General features: G+C 46.4%; 1 protein-coding gene across 1 annotated transcript in view; it reads left to right on the top strand.

Annotated features, from left to right (window-relative positions):
* Positions 1 to 9,546: 9,546 nt before the first annotated feature.
* SLC6A1 (solute carrier family 6 member 1) overlaps positions 9,547 to 17,112 on the top strand; it is a 75,692-nt gene continuing 68,126 nt past the window's right edge. Inside the window, exon 1 of the mRNA XM_063164413.1 lies at positions 9,547 to 9,646. The gene's annotated coding sequence lies outside the window, so the exon portion shown is untranslated. The remainder of the gene's footprint in view (positions 9,647 to 17,112) is intronic.

Here is a 17,112-nt window from a genome sequence, read left to right as displayed (position 1 = left end):
TCCCCCAAACAGTGCCTCAGTCCCTTAGATTTAACCCCTAGAAATCCCCTTGTCTCAGAAAATCAGTCCCTATGCTCAGCTATGTCCTTGGGGATACTGCTTCTCTTCCAGCACACTGGTTTGAAATAGAAACTCTTACATTAAAAGTTTATAATCCTTTACATCACCTGCCTTACACTATCTTAAAAAAACAAAAAATGCAGTGATGCTTTGAGACAATAACTCATTTTCCTATGCTTTCCCTTTCCCTTTCCCTTTCCCTTTCCCTTTCCCTTTCCCTTTCCTTTCCTTTCCTTTCCTTTCCTTTCCTTTCCTTTCCTTTCCTTTCCTTTCCTTTCCTTTCCTTTCCTTTCCTTTCCTTTCCTTTCCTTTCCTTTCCTTTCCTTTCCTTTCCTTTCCTTTCCTTTCCTTTCCTTTCCCTTTTCCTCTTCTTTTCTCTTGTGCGGTGATATCCAACCCTTTGAAGTGTGAAATCTAGGGGCACATTTTTCAGTCCTGCATTGAACAAACACCACCTTCCTCTCCAAGGTGCACCACAAACTTGGATCTAGAGAAGTGCTACAGGAATGAGGGGAGCTTTGATTTCAAGCTCCTTGACAGAGGGAATAAAATGTCGCTTCTTGCATCCTTAAACCTGTTCAAGAGCAGGTGGAGAGTGGATCTGGTGCTTCTGCAGTCATCTTTCAAGGATTTTAATGTTTTACTTCCCTCTGGATGAGCAAGAAAGCAAAACTCATTCACACCAGGGAAACAAACCTCATTCACACCAAAAATATCTATATTTATCTATATCTATATCTATATCTATATCTATATCTATATCTATATCTATATCTATATCTATATCTATATCTATATCTAATCTATATCTATATCTATATCTATCTATATCTTTATATTTACATCTATATTATTGATATTTATAACTGTTTGTTTTATTTTTATATTATTTATATTTATATCATTTATATTTATTTTAAATTTTTATTTTATGTATATACAAAGTTTAAGTTTCTCCTCAGCAAATCACACTGCCTGAACACAGCTTGCTATCAGTTGCACAGCCAGGAGGAAATGCTGATGAGATTCAATTAAGTGGTACAAAAGAACTCTCTCCATTGACTCAATGCATTCCTGAGCCCATTTCCCAGGGATGAGATCCAATGAACCCTCAGAGGGCAATAATCAATAAATTGAGCGCAAAGCCCTTTGGGTTCCTCCAGTTTTCAGTGTCTCAAACAGTTGTTTCTGAAAGATTTTGGGGGAAATAATAAAGAAGGGTCTGCACCAGCCCAAATCCTTGCACAAGCACCCTGCAATCAGGAAATTGTGTATTTCAAATGATGTTCAAAAAAAGTATTTTGTCTCTGAGGTCCCACTGATCCCTTTGTGCTGTTCACTGATAACCTAAGAAGGGATTTAAAGGTAAAAAATAATCAACCCTATGTGGAACTGTTCTCTTTTCCCATGACTTTGAGGAGAGTGTTCTCCCTGTGCTGTGTCCATTAAAATTTTCTATTTTCCTGCTGTGAACAAATTTTATTGATATTTTAAAGGTTTTTCTGCACAGAATTCATGTGGCACTGGGGCTGTGGGACATGTGGCTGTGGCCACCTCTGTGTGACACCTTCCTAGACAGCCACAGCAAGGTCCCCTGGCTTCCAAAAAGTGCCCAGCACACTGTTCTAGCAGGAGGGGGAAAAAATAAAACAAACACAGCTTGTCCCAAATTAATCTGACACGGTTTGCAGGATGAAAATAATGTTAACTGCATTTGGAAAATCATCTCCTGGCTACATCAATAAACTGCAGAACGAGTTTATTGAATGCAAGGGGCTGCTTTGAAGCAGAGTGTGTGTTGGAGGAGGAAATTTTGAAAACTTTTTTGGCCAGCAGGAAAGGCTGGTGCTGGCAGCAGATCTCCCAGGCATTGTCCCTGCTGGAGCTGGCTTTTGCCACTTCCTCAGCCACACAAGGCCTCTTTAGTCCCTTCTCTCCCTTGGCTCAGTGCTCTGATGAGAGGTTCAAGTCTTTTGTCCCTGCTATACTTAGTGCCTCTCCTTGTGTGAAAGTTTTATATCCCTTCCAGATGTTGTCCAAGCCCAATCACTGCTCTCTGCAGCCAAGACAGATGTAAAGCTATTTTTTAAAACACAGTCCAAGCCAGCTTTCTTTCTTTGAGATGTAAAAATACAACAAAGCCTTATGAATGCCTTTTAATGCTTTAGAAATGCAGAAATAAGTGCTGTAATAACCATTAGATTATTTCTCATCATCTGTCAAGGCCAAATCAGAGCTCCAACAGAGCCACTGTGGCTGGGCTCCAGCTCAGTCATCACCAGGGACCTGCTCCAAAAACCATTGTCAAAGTCAACAAGAAACTTTCTCCCACTGAGTTTGGGGTGATTTGGATCAGGCTTCAAACTGCCCAAGCTTGCAGAGGCTGCCTTTGGTCCTCCCAAAGCCTAAATAAACACAGAGGGTGCTGCTGGTGGAGATGTTAACTGCAGAGAGCTCCACAGCACTGCCTGGGGAGTTTGGGCAACCAGGGCTAGAAACAGCTCAGTTCCTTCCTGAACTTTTCAGCTCTTTCTTTCTTTTCTTCCAGTTATCTCCTCTGGCTGTGTCCCTTTCTGCATCCCCACCTCAACAGCTCCAGTCCTTGCTGAATCCCAGCCCTAACAGGTCAGGTGATGGCAAGAACATTCACACGAGGGATAAGGAGCAGCAATTCAAGTGTAACAGCTGAAATAAATACTGAAATAATACTGAAATACTGAAATAATGCTGAAATAATATGAAATACTGAAATAATATTGAATACTGAAATAATATGGAAAAGCTGAAATATCGAAATACTGAAATATTGAAATACTGAAATAATACTGAAATAATACTGAAAAAATAAATACTGAAATACTGAAATGAGAGACTGAAATAATACTAAAATAAACACTGAAATACTGAAATTAATACTGAAATGCTGAGATACTAAATAATACTGAAATACTGAGATAATGAATAATACTGAAATACTGAAATACTGAAATAAATACTGAAATACTGAAATATTTAAATACTGAAACAATACTGAAATACTGAAATACTTCCACATCAGAGCCAACTGTCCCAAAGCAGCAGAGAGATTTCATTGCTGCCTGACCCTGTGAGCACAGGCTTGTGCTGCTCTTAGTGTCTACAGGTGGAACCCTGTCTGTCCCCTGAACATCCTGATTTAAATTCCTTTGTGTGCTGCAGAGTTCCTTTAAAAATATCTAAAAGGGTCTCCTGTTGCAAGGAGCTCCTGGGAGGGAGAAAAGTGTGGAGTTTCCCCCAGATTATTTACAAATGTGCCAGGCTTCTCCTGCTGTGTGGGCAAGCTGGTGACTCACAAATCTCAGGGAAAACGTTGGATGGAGGCAGGTCAGGCTCTGTGGGGTGTGCCTGGGTGCTGGCTCCCCTCAGGGACATTTTGGGGTGACATGGGCTGGCTGCAGGTGTGCCCGTGTTCACAGGGGTCTGAGGATGAGGGAAGAAGTGAGGATCTGACTCCATGTTTCAGAAGGCTGATTTATTATTTTATGATATTTATTATACTACAACTATACTAAAAGAATAGAAGAAAGGATTTCATCAGAAGGCTGGCTAAGAATAGAAAAGGAACAGAATAACAAAAGCGTCTGTCTTGGACAGAGAGTCCGAGCCAGCTGACTGTGATTGGCCATTGATTAGAAACAACCAACATGGGCCAATCCCAGATCTACCTGTTGCATTCCACAGCAGCAGATAACCATTGTTTACATTTTGTTCCTGAGGCCTCCCAGCTTCTCAGGAGGAAAAAATCCTAAGGAAAGGATTTTTCATAAAAAGACGTCTGTGACATGCAGATGCTATGGAGAGAGGGAGAAGTCTGGAGCATCCTGCTGCCAGCTCAGTGAGAACACCTCAGATCCCACTGGGACAGGGCTGCCCACAGGAGCAGGAATTCAGTGTCACCTGGGCAGTCTGGGCAGGAAAAGTTACCCAGGCACTGCAAGGGAATATTGAGGGTTTGAGGGCTGAAACCTTACCCATATTTCAGTTAGAAAATGGGTGTAAAGTGGAAGCTGCTCCCTGCAGGCCTGAAAGAAGACCTGAAGCAGTGGCACTGACAAGCATGAAACACCTCAGCCCTGGTTCTGGCAGGATTATTAATAATCTGTGAGGATTATTGTTATCTGTGTTTTGTTTGCAGCAGTTTCCATGGTGCTGAACCCCCCAGCTCCAGTGCTGTGCTTGTGATGCTGTTCTAGGTGACACATAAACAGACTGGAGCTTTGATCATTCAATTTGTCAACTGCTTAAACAATTCCACAGTGTCATCTTTCATCCCAAAAGGTAGCTGCTTTTTGTGCCAAAAGGAAAACACAGCCTTGTGGTCAGTGTGGGTTGTTCCTTGGTTTTGCTTTTTGCTGCTTTTGATGTCTGGAGGTCAGACAGGAATGTACTCAGAGCAGATAAAGATCATGCCCTGAATAAGGGACCAGATTCAAGCAGTAACAATTAGACTTTTTTGTTGATAATTTGCTAAATTGTCACAGCTGGTGGTCATTGTGGGTTGCAAACCCTCAGGTTTGAGGTCAGTGGGGTCATAGCCAGCCAGGATTTGTGTAGGGGACATCACCTGAGTGAGGATGGAAGAGCTGCAGACCTTTCTCAAGTCATTGAACTGCACTGTGACATCCAGCTTCAACCAGATCTTTCCACTGGAGCATGGCACAGCTCTCCTCACAGGTGAGGCTTAGAGGGAGATTATGGCACTGCCTCCAAGCCACAGCACAGACTTCTCCTTTCCAAATTCCCCCTGGCACAACCTGGGACTGTGTCCTCTTGTCCTGTCCCTTGTTACTTGGGATAAAAGACTGATTCCATCTCCCTTTATTCAGGAAGTTGTAGAGAGAGGTAAAATCTCCCCTGACCCTCCTTTTCTCCAGGCTAAACCACCCCAGCTCCCTCAGCTCCTTCTCCTGAGACTTCTTCTCTAATATCACAATGACAGGATTAGTTTAGATTTTTAAATCTCTCATGGATCAGACCAAACTGAATTCAGGTGGGCTTGAAATCTACTGAAATGCAGGTCCAGGACAATTTGAGACCCAAATGCAGTGGAGTTTTGGGGGTTTTGGTCTGCACCTTGGTGGCTGTTAGTGTCATTTATTCCCTCAACTCCCTCACAGAATTGATTTTCTTCATGATGATTTACTCTACCAAACTGGAGCTCTCCAGTAGAAATACATCTAGGCTCAGGCATCAAAAATGTGAGAAGTGGTCCCAGGCATGGCTGGCAGTGCCAGGTCATGCAGTCTTGACCTTTTCCAGTGGTTCTGACCTTTTCCAGTGGTTCTGATGGTCCTGACCTATCCACTGCAAACAATCTCAGAGGCAGAAGACAGCCAGCCCCACTGCAGTGCCACCAGAGCTGATGGCATGTCCAAGCCCAGAGAAAAGCATCTCTGAGAGAAAAGGAAAAGGAGGAGTCAAATTGTGCTGAACAACTCTGAACAACTGAATATATCCTGTATTTTTAAAAAGCTGAGTCAATCAGCACCCATGCTGAACCAAAATGCAAGGACAATGGCACCATGATGAAGACAAGGACTAATCAAGTGCTAATCAGGAGCAAAATCTATAACCCTGAAGTAATGATAGGAGTTACTCATTACTGCTGTAAAAATCAGCTCAAATATCATGAGCTATTACCTTTCCAAGGCACATGGGCAAAGAAAATTCTTGATTATTATGGTGGATTACAGGGCAATCCAATTATTATTCTCAGCATAAATACTCTTTGTAATTAATGGGCAACAGAGTTAAACTCTGCTGACATGTTTTCTCCATTAAAACTTGCAAGCAGGTCATTGAAGATTTTGAGTAATCTGACAACCTCTGCACAATTAGCTGGGTTTGGAAATGCTAATTAGCCCTTTTTAAGCTCTGATCTTTATGTCTTAATAAACATCAGTGTTTAAGTTCCTTTTGCTGTGTGATTATCACGAGTTAAACATTGGTTCACATATCATCCTTAAATTCACACTGAGAAATGTGGACATTGAGGAAATAAGCATCTGGGATGGGTTCATGATGCTTTGGTGGGGAAAATAAAAGTAAAAAAACCCTTTCAGCCCTATTTGGGATGGAAAGGAGGAGGTCAGACCCTCTGGACTCAACATGTGTTTGACAGTGAAGTGCATGTGCCTGGTCTTGTTATTGATTTGGTGCATTTTAACACAAAATTGTGAGTGTTACCTGACTTTCCAAGCTGTGTGCTCGTGCAGTGAGGCACAGGACAAGACAAGATTGAATTCATCACTGGGATGGTTGCTTGAGGAACCATCATGGAACACTCTCCAGCAGGTGTTGCCTGGGGTCTGTGCCCTGGGTCTGTCCCTGCCTGTGGCATTCCTGCTCAGTTCCATGTCTCCTCTCCCCGCTCTTCACCTTCCCTGAGTGCCTGGGTTGGCTGGCTCAGGTGACCCCACCTGGCCCTGTGAGGGAGCACCAATGATCTATTAAAAATATGGGTATTGATATAGTACCGATATCTAACTATGATGGACAAAAACTCTCTAACAGTTTAGAGTTAGAAAGTGTAGGTTTATTGTGGGATAACTCCCAAACACACACCAAATTTACAGGTGATTGCAGAGTCCTTTTATCTATACAAGTATTGAATACCCAAAATACAAATGCATATTCGTAACTTTGGTAAATCCCATTCCTTGCTTCTCATGGTAATTAGTTCAAAATCCATTAAGCATGGTAATTAGTTCAAATGCCATTAAACATGCGTAGTTTTTTCCTTGAAATGGGTCAGTGGTCCCTTTCATGGGGAGGGGTCCCAATATGAGGAAGTAAATGAAGTCTTCCTCCTTCTGACCTTTCTGCCTTTTCAATGCAAATATGACAAACGAACCCTTGGTAGAATTCCCACTCCCCATCTTCAATTGGTTTCAGAACAGAGGAGGCCACAATAGTCTTATGTTCCTAAAAGTAATTGTCTTATGTTCCTAAAAGCCATTTATCAGTTTCTATATTCTTCACTATAAACCCAGCTAACCAAACATTGTGCTGACAAGCAATCAATTATTAGTTAACTACTAACTCTTAACTTCATCAAGGCCTACCCATTTATTTTGATTAACTCCAATAAAGCTTATCTAACTAAAATCTTAGCTCCTCAAAAATCTTTAAATTCCTTAAAGTTTACGTCTCACCCAACTGAGCAGGACTCCAGAAATAAGATCATCCTGGCCACATTTTTGAGAAGGCTCGGGAGCACATCTGTGTCTCCGCAGGTTCAAAACACACTTCCAGGCATTCCTGTTTGAAATAAATCCCACACTGGTGACCCAGACCTGGGCAGAGAGCTCTCAGCAGCTCCAGCCTGGCCATTCTCAACTTCTCTGGTCAACTTTGGTTCACCAGGGCTGGGGGGAACCAGCTGAGGGCACCAGATCCCTGCACTGGGGCTGCCCGGCACCATCCGGGGGAGGATGGGGGAAAATGGGGTGAACTGGTCACAGGTGTCACCAGGCCCTGAGACACGGGGTTAGCCTGACACCAGCCCCGCGGCCTTGAAAGGATCCAGCAGCCCTGAGGGGACCCTGAAGGATCCAGCAGCCCTGAGGGGCATCTGCTGGCCCCAAGGGCATCCATCAGCCCCACTGAGCATCTGCCACTCTCGGGGAACCCCGCCAGACCACAGGGGGATCCATCAGCCTTGAGGGGACTCGCTGGTGCCAAGGGGGATCCATCAGCCCTGAGGGGGATCCATCAGCCCTGAGGGGCGTCTGCTGCCCCCAAGGGCATCCATAGGCCTCAAGGGCATCCATCAGCCCTGAGGGACATCTGCCACTCCCAAGGGGGATCCATCAGCCCCAAGGGGACCTGCCGGCCCAGAATAATCCAGCAGCCCTGAGGGGCATCTGCTGGCCCCGAGAGCATCCATCAGCCCCACAGAGCATCTGCCACTCCCGGGGGACCCCGCCAGACCCAAGGGGGATCCATCAGCCTTGAGGGGACTCGCTGGTGCCGAGGGGGATCCATCAGCCCTGAGAGGCATCCATCAGCCCTGAGGGGACTCGCTGGCCCAGAAAGGATCCAGCAGCCCTGAGGGGCATCTGCTGCCCCCAAGGGCATCCATAGGCCCCAAGGGCATCCATCAGCCCTGAGGGACATCTGCCACTCCCAAGGGGGATCCATCAGCCCCAAGGGGACCTGCCGGCCCAGAATGATCCAGCAGCCATGAGGGGCATCTGCTAACCCCAAGGGCATCCATAAGCCCTGAGGGGACCTGTCGGTACCGAGGGGGATCCATCAGCCCTGAGGGGATGCACTGGCCCAGAAAGGATCCAGCAGCCCTGAAGGGCATCTGATGGCCCCAGGGGCATCCATAGGCCCTGAGGGGCATCTGCCACTCCCGAGGGGACCTGCCAGCCCGGAGGGGGATCCATCAGCCCTGGGGGAACCCATTGGTGCCAAGGGGGATCCATCAGCCCCGGGGGACCTGCCAGCCCCGAGAGGGATCCATCAGCTCGGAGGGGACCTGCCGGTCCAGAAAGGATCCATCAGCCCTGAGGGGCATCTGCCACTCCTGGGGGGGACCCGCCAGCCCCGAGGGGACCTGTCGGTGCCGAGGGGAGTCTGGCAGCCCCGAGGGGACCCACTGGCCCAGAAAGGATCCAGCAGCCCTGAGGGGCATCTTGCTGGCCCCGAGAGCATCCATCAGCCCCACTGAGCATCTGCCACTCCCGGGGGGCCCCGCCAGACCACAGGAGGATCCATTAGCCTTGAGGGGACTCGCTGGTGCCGAGGGGGATCCATCAGCCCTGAGGGGACTCACTGGCCCAGAAAGGATCCAGCAGCCCTGAGGGGCATCTGCTGGCCCCAAGGGCATCTATCAGCCCAGATGAGAACCTGCAACTCCCGGGGAGACCCACTGGTGCTGAGGGGGATCCATCAGCCCCGAGGGGACCCGCCAGCCTAGAAAGGATTCAGCAGCCCTGAGGGGCATCTCCTGGCCCCGAGGGCATCCATCAGCCCTGAGGAGCATTTGCCACTCCCGTAGGGGGGGGATCCATCAGCCCTGAGGGGTATCTGCTGGCCCCAGGGGACCCCCCCAGCCCGGAGGGGGATCCATCAGCCCTGAGGGGACCTGTCGGTCCCGAGCGGGGTCTGCCAGCCCCGAGAGGCATCTGCTGGCCCAAGGGAATCCGTCAGGCCCGAGGAGGGTCTGGCAGCCCCGAGGGGACCCGCCGGCCCCGAAAGGATCCAGCAGCCCTGAGGGACATCTGATGAAGGGGGGATCTGATGAAGGGGGATCCATCAGCCCCGAGGGGACTCGCCGGTGCCGAGGGGGGTCTGTCAGCCCCGGGGGGACCCGCCGGTGCCGAGGGGCGGTCCGGGGGCGGGCAGGGGCGGTGCGGGCCCGGCCCCCAGCCCGAGCGGGGAGGGCGCGGCGGAGCGGCGGGCGCCGAGCTTTAAATGAACATTAATATCGCTCGGGGAGGGCAGCGCCGGTGGCTCGGGACGGGCGGCGGCGGCGGCAGCGGCGCCTCCAGCTCCTCTTCCTCCTCCTGCTCCTGCTCCTCCTCCTCCTCCTCGGCAGGTAGGCTGTGCGCTGTGACCGCGGGCTCCAGCACGACCCCGAGCCCGAGCCCCGCGGGGGAAACGCGCCCGGGATGCTGCGGGATGCAGGGATGCTGCGGGATGAAGGGATGCTGCGGGATGCAGCGATGCTAAGGGATGCTGTGGGATGCTGCCGGGGCTCAGAGGGGGACGCGGCAGCCCCCGGGGGATGGAGGCTGAGCCGGCAGCTCCTCGCAGGGCGGCGGAGCCCCGCGGGGAGCGGCGATGGCCGGGAGCTGCCGCCTGTTGCCGGAGCTCGGGGAGGTTCCGAGCCGGCTCTCCGGGGCTCCCCGAGCCGTGCCGCGCTCCGCGGAGCCTCCGCCGCTCCCTGCGCGCTCCGTGCGGGCTCCGCGGGCGCTCCCGGCACCGCGGGGCTCTCGGAGCCGTGGAGAGCTGGAGCGGCCTCGCCCCGATAATAAAAGTTCTTTGCAGAAGGCGGAGTGGTTGATTTTCTTTCGTTTGCTCCCCGAAGGCGTCGCGGCGCTCCGCTCGCCCGTGGCTGCGGGAACACCAAGTGTCAGCCCAGCGCTCCGCTTCTGGCTTGTTGGGAATGGGTTTAAAGCTTTAGTTTGAATTTCAGGGCATCGGAGAGCTTCGCTCGGTTGCTTTAGAACTGTATTTTCAACGGAGACGAGTGAACTTTAAAGAAAATCAGGTCAGCCATAGATTCCGGGCATCAAACCCTTTCAGGTCCCAGAAATAGCCACAGAAGTAGCGTGACCAATTCTTTTTTCATGCACAAAGCTTTTTCCTTTTTATTTTGGTTGGAATTTCTGACGGATACCGGAGTTCATCAACTGGATCTTTTCAGCTTACTTTAATGAAATAAGCACGCTTTCCAAGCTTGCATTTTGATGCAATTATATTAGTCTCCCTTGACTATACGAGGTTTGAGTTTCTAATAGAGCTTGTAGTTCTTAAAATAACAGTAATCTGTTTAGCAGAAGGTTTTTCTTTGTGCATTTTTGGGGTTTAGATTTATGGGAAGGTGAGGAAGAAGATGACTGAGAGGGAACATGAGTATGAGCTGTTATGGGGTAAAGAATACGCTTGGATATAAATGGAAAAGGTTCAGGGGGAACGTTTTATTTCAAATATTCTGCACTTGAAACAAGGCTGTTCGTAAGTTTTCGCATCTCTGACAAAGTCTCGAAACCAGCATTGACAAATATTTATCTTGCAGTAAGTGGGTCAGATGATAACATCTTCCACTGGATCTCTTACTTCTGTATTGGACAGCTTTGGTTGCTAAGTAGCTCTGAATTGCTAATCCCAAAGTCAATGATGTCATAATGACATCATCACATCCTTTCACCTGATTGATTCTCAGAAGAGAACAGTAATGAGATTTGATATACATGTCCCATCTCTTTAATATTCTTCCTCTGCTTCAGGGGATTTCCTGACCTGCCTGGCAAATTCCAGTGAATCACACTGAGCTCTAGTAAAAAGACGTTTCTTTTGGAGACGAGGTGGAACATTAAAGGGACAGTGGCTCCTCCTGGTCCTTTCAAAAGCTGAGGAACTTGGCAGCTTGTGTTTCAAATGTGGAGTTCTGGATGTGGAGGGCAGTGATTTAAAACTCTGGACTTAGTACGTTTGTGTGCAGGTGTGAAGGTGGCTCGGGTTTCAAAGAGGATCAAGTCACGTAATGTGTGTGAGTCGGAGTGCTGGAGGTGCTGCAGGGGGCACAGAGAAAACAGGAGCTGTTTCAGCTGCCAAAATAAATTGCAATTCTAATGGTAAATGCATGAAATCTGCCAGGAATTGCCATGTTAAGAACGGTACTGAACGGTTCTGAAGACAGCTCAGAATTTATTTCTCTCTCTAATTAGGCAGCATAATTGGTAAGTTTGAAGGATTTTAACAGCAACACTGCCATCATAGGGAACTCCTTGTAAGTGAGTTTTAAATCTTTCGAGTGTATGGAACGTGTGCAGAATTGATGGGTTTGGTTCCTTCTGAGGTTAAAGGCACAAATGGTGTCATTTGCTGATGATCAGCAGGGACTGCTGGTTGTCACAGCTGGTTTGCATTGTGTGTGTCCACATGAGCATCATCTGTGTGAATTTCAGGTGTTTTCCTCCTCAATAGCTTTGTGATCATGAATTTCTCCACAGACAGCGAGTTTGACAGATTCCAGACAGGGCAGTGTTATATTTCAGGTGTGCAAACCTTCCTTGAAGAAAGGGAGAAAGGAAAGCAATTTCCATTTGTTTTGTGGTTCTGTTGGTAAAGTGAAAACCTGAGCCTCTCTCAGAACACTCAGAGCCCAGCCTCACTTGATTGATGAATACCGTGGGCTGCTAAAACATATTTCAGAAGTAAACAATGATTTGTTGGCATGGATGAGTTGGTGTTAATGTATTTACTGAAGGCACTGATTGCTGATTTCATTGCTGCTCCAGAGCTACAGTGTTGGTGGCACTGTTAAGTCTAACACAGTAGTAATTGAACATGAGGAGGGGGAACGAGTGGGAGGGCGGTGGGGGAAGATGTTTTTGGCTGTGTGTTTGAATCTATTCACCCTGTAAGTGCAATCCAAGCTCCAGATGCAAAAGGGAAATTTCTAAATAATCTGCAAGAGTTCTGCACTCCTCGTACTACACGCAGTGACAAATTTCCACAAGCTTTAGATTCTCTCTGGGATGACTCAACTACGAACAAGTGATTTGGAAAAACAATATTATCTCTGAAGAGAATCCTTGGTGACAATTTCTTTTCAAGTTATCTTAGGATTTTCTACTTACCATGATCTCTTCTAACTCATGCCTGCCTTGAACGTTGGAGACGAGAAATGAGTTTGGACTTGGGGATAAATCTGTGCCTCGCAAGTGCACGTTGGAGGGTCAGCTGTGACATTTGCATGGTTGTGCTTTGGATGTGCTGCCACATTTGGTTACATAAAGCAGAGCCTGCCCTGAGCTGGCAGGGCAGGGGTGATGCTGCAGCATCCCTGAGCTCTCTGAGCCGGTGACAGAGGGGGACAGAGCTCTCACACACGGGCTCGGCTCCTGCAGAGCTCAGACCAGGCAGCTGAGTGTCTGCTTGTGCCAATAGCAATGAGAAATTCAGCCTTTGGGTTTTTAAACCCCAATCAATGTGCTTCAGAACCCGGCTGAGATGTTTTGTCCCCCTGGTTCCTGCCCTGTGGCTGTCAGGGTGAGGAGAGGCAGCGTTTCAGCCCCAACTTCTGCTCCCGTCCTCAGCTCTGTGTGAGGATGGAACCAGGCACCAGCTGGATTATTTGATTTACCTTTCTGCTTTTCAAATGTAGATCTTTAAGGGGAAAATAATATCAATAACAGCTTCACCTGTGTGGGCCTTTTCTAAGGGCAAGGCTGGCAGCTGGATATTTGAGATGTGAAGTGTGATAAGTGAATTGATATTTATTGATGGAGGAAAGTGACAGAACATGGACAAGAATTCTCCCTTGTAAACTAGGAAGTAAAACAATTAATAATCCCAGGAATCTGCAGCAATCCCAATGATCTGCAACAATCCTAGTGATCTGCACTAATCCCATTCCAATGATCTGCAACAATCCCAATAATCTGCAGCAATCCCAAAAATCTGCAACAATCCCGTTCCAATGATCTGCTGCAATCCCATCCGAATGATCTGCAGCAATCCCAATGACATAAAACACCCCCTGAAATTAATAAAATCACCCCAGATATTATATCTAATATTATCCAGTAGCTATGAAAATTCTCTTTAAGACTTAAGTTAAGGAAACTGAGGTATTAATTTTTCCAAAATTTCTTTTCAATTCAAAGTGGGTTCTGAAAGGATTTGTTGTCCAAAAATAGAAGTTATCTAAAAATTATTCCTACAGTGAATTGTTAAGATGGAAAATTTTTATTTTTTTCCAGTTTTGATCTTTTGATCTACAAGTTATATTTCAGAAGGACAGTGATGTTGAGAGCAAACTCAGTACTGATTTCAGTCTGAAGTGCTTAGAGTAACCTTTGTGTAAACTGGATCTTTTCTGTGCAAAACGACAATTATTTGAATGTTTCACTAGAATGATGCTGCAATGAAAAACATTCAGTGAGAAATCAGTACTTTTTATACCAGTTTTAATCAGGAGTTTATCAAGTGCTGCCTATGCAGCTGAGGTTCATTCTGTAGTGTTACCAAATTGTGTAACAGGACTAAAATCTAGGATGGAAGAAAAAGCCATGTTAGTGGTGCATAAATACATTCAAAAATTTTTCTTTTGAAAAATAGATGCTTTCATTTACCAATCAATGCATTCCTTTTAATACAAACTACAAATTCCTAAGGAAATTATCCCTGTCTGAGCCTGAACTCTGCTTGTGCAAGGAATTCTGATTCTTTCCCCTCTGTCTTTCTGAAATAAAGCAGACAAAACCCAAACTGCAAACTCTTTCCCCAGAGAGGTTTGCTCATCACTCCACAGCAGTGGGTGAGAAGTTTATGGAAGCACTTCTAATGTGAAATATGACTTCTATGATGCTCTGGGAGGCAAAGGGTGCCTCCAATAATCCAATTAGTGCTGACTTTCTGAGGTCCCCAGGATGAGGTGAGAGATGAGGAATCTGACTCCATGTTCTCAAAAGGCTGATTTATTGATTATTACATTATATTACATTATATTATATTATATTATATTATATTATATTATATTATATTATATTATATTATATTATATTATATTATATTATATTATATTATATTATATTATATTATATTATATTATATTATATTATATTATATTATATTATATTATATTACATTATATTACATTATATTACATTATATTACATTATATTACATTATATTACATTATATCATATATCATATCATATCATATTATTTATATTATATTATTTATAATACATTACATTATATTACATTATATTATGCTATGCTAAAACTATACTAAAGAAAGAGAAGGATACAGACAGAAGGTTTAACAAGAATGATAATAATACTTGTGATAGACTCAGAGAGTCCAACACAGCTGATGGTGATTGGCCATTAATTAAAAACAATTCACATGGACCAATCAAACATTCACCTGTTGGTAAACAATGTCCATCCCACATTCCAAAGCAGAAAAACAGAGGAGAAGCAAATGAGATAATTATTGTTTTCATTCTTTTCTGAGGCTTCTCAGCTTCTCAGGAGAAGAAAACCCAGTGAAGGGATCTTTCAGAAAATGTGACAGTGACAAATGAGTTACTCTGAGTTTTCTGATAAAGCCCAGGGAGCCCCTTTACTGTTGGTTGCTTTGGTCTGGGATTTTTTTCCTGCCTGGAAAGCAGTGGAGACTCATCTGGAGACTCATTTTCTTCCTGGGTGAGTGGAGACTCATCTAACAGCTGCCCAGAGAGAAAATCCTCATTTCTGCCAAGGTGATATTGCTGTGTGACACCTCCCTTGATTCCAGCCCCTCTGCCTGCCCCAGGCCAGTGTGCCCAGATGGAAGGAGGCAGCTGGTTAAAAACAAAAATCCCAGGAATGAAACACGGCCTCCTGTTCAGCTGGTTAAAAACAAGGGTCCCAGGAATGAAACACGGCCTCCAGTGGTGGCCACAACAAGGGGGGCACTGTTTGGTGCCCTTCTCCTCCTGGGCTGTTTGGAAAGGCCAAGGAAAGCCTGAGGAGATGCTCAGGCACTCACAGCAGCACAAATCCCCATCATGGCACTGCTGCTGCCCAGCCTCGGCGCTGGAAATTTTGCATTCTGCATCTTTGTTGCCTTCTGTAAATGTTACAAATAGCAGGAAGGGATGGATAAAATGACACAGATGCTTTAATTATGATTTGATTACAGAGCAAGCAGAGGAGTCTATTCTGAGGAATATGCAATTAGAGAAAATTCTGAGGACTATCTAACCTTCCGAAATTAAAATTAACTGGGATTATTTGAAAGGGGTTTGAACATCTCTGAAAAAAGAGATCATTCCTCAAGGATCCTGCTGCTCTTGTCTGCTGGATCCTCTCTGAATTGACAGATGGGCTTCAGGGTAACACAATGTCATCTTCCTCAGCTGCATGTGCTGCTTCCTTCACCTCCCAATCCCATTTTATTCCCATTTTAGCATCACTTGCTGGTCACCTACAGGAGGGTGACACAGAGCATGGCAGGAAACAGCCACCCCTGGGTTGGAGCACACAGAAAGGGAGAGAAGTTTGAGCATTCCTGGGTCACCAACAGAGTTTCTCCATCACACGAGCAGGAAAAATGGAGCTGTACACATTTGTGATGCATGTTCCAAAGGGAAAGCGTGGATGGAAAATTCCATGCCTTTTCCTCTGGCAAATTATTGAATGGAAGGAAGCTATATGATTAAATATGTTAAGCTTCTCTGTGGGCTTAAATGGTACAAATGGGCTGGATTTAATTCCATTGATTCCGCTGGCTGTCGAACACGAGCAGAATTCCAAATCTGTGCCAGGGCTGAGGAGCAGGAGTGTGAAACCACTGAAATCTCATCCCTGCATGGGGATCAGGGCTTTCTCTGCTGCCCTGAGCGGGGCCAGCCAGCTGCACAGGGCTGGGAGCAGTGGGTGAGCCTGGGCTGGGGGCACCGGCAGGGCACCAGGCTCTGGGGTTGTGCCCTGCACCCAGACGCTGTTGGGATCTTTTGCTTGTCAGAGTGACCCCAAGAAAAGTTAGAAAATCTCTTTTCCCAGCCTGAACTCTTGAAGAATGAGTTGGAGCTCTTCATTTCTCAGTCTCAGGGTTGTTTATTGCTTCTTATCTATAAAATTCTTTCTCCTGTCCTGCTGAGGTTCGTCCAGCAGGACAGTTCCAGGCACTCTGCCTGCCCCTGGGGTAGTGTTATGTCTGTATACTAAAAACTACATATACAATGTTTACAATAACTTCCCAATACCTGTCACCTATGTCAGACAGTGAGCTTCTACTCTAAACCAATCTGTAAGTGCCACCATCACAGCAGAAGATGGAGGCCAAGAAGAAGGAGAAAGGCTGGACACGCCCAGTTCCCTCCATCTTGCCTCCTGAGCTCCCATTCCAGAAACCCCAAAATCCACTTTTCCACCCCATGATAACTTCACTATTATTCTACCTAAACTTGCTGATCTTCATCTCAGGTTGTTAATTTGTTCCACAGGTCAGAATCAAACTCACAGGTGTTCTGGGCTCTGTGCCAGGGTCTCTGAGCCCCCTGGCAGGGTCTTGGCCATCCTGGACAGCCAGAGGGATGTTCTGGGTTCCCACAAGCCACGAACCCTGGCAGCAGCACAGACCTCTCGTGTTGCTCTTTCTTCCCCTCAGTGCTTGACACATTCATGAGCCAGCAGTAAAAGGGCTTTTTTGGGGCTTCTTTTCTGCAGAACCTTTCAGTGTTTGCTGTTTCTGTTTGAAATCGTGTGTGGAGCACAATGTCAGCTCTCCAGCCTGGGGCAGCAGGGCCTGCCTGGACCCTCCTACACTCTGCTGGGCTG

This window comes from Melospiza melodia, chromosome 10, assembly GCF_035770615.1.
Source record: "Melospiza melodia melodia isolate bMelMel2 chromosome 10, bMelMel2.pri, whole genome shotgun sequence".
NCBI classification, from domain to species: domain Eukaryota; kingdom Metazoa; phylum Chordata; class Aves; order Passeriformes; family Passerellidae; genus Melospiza; species Melospiza melodia.
Note: the sequence above shows the minus strand (reverse complement) of the source record. Positions and strands in the feature narration are given on the sequence as shown.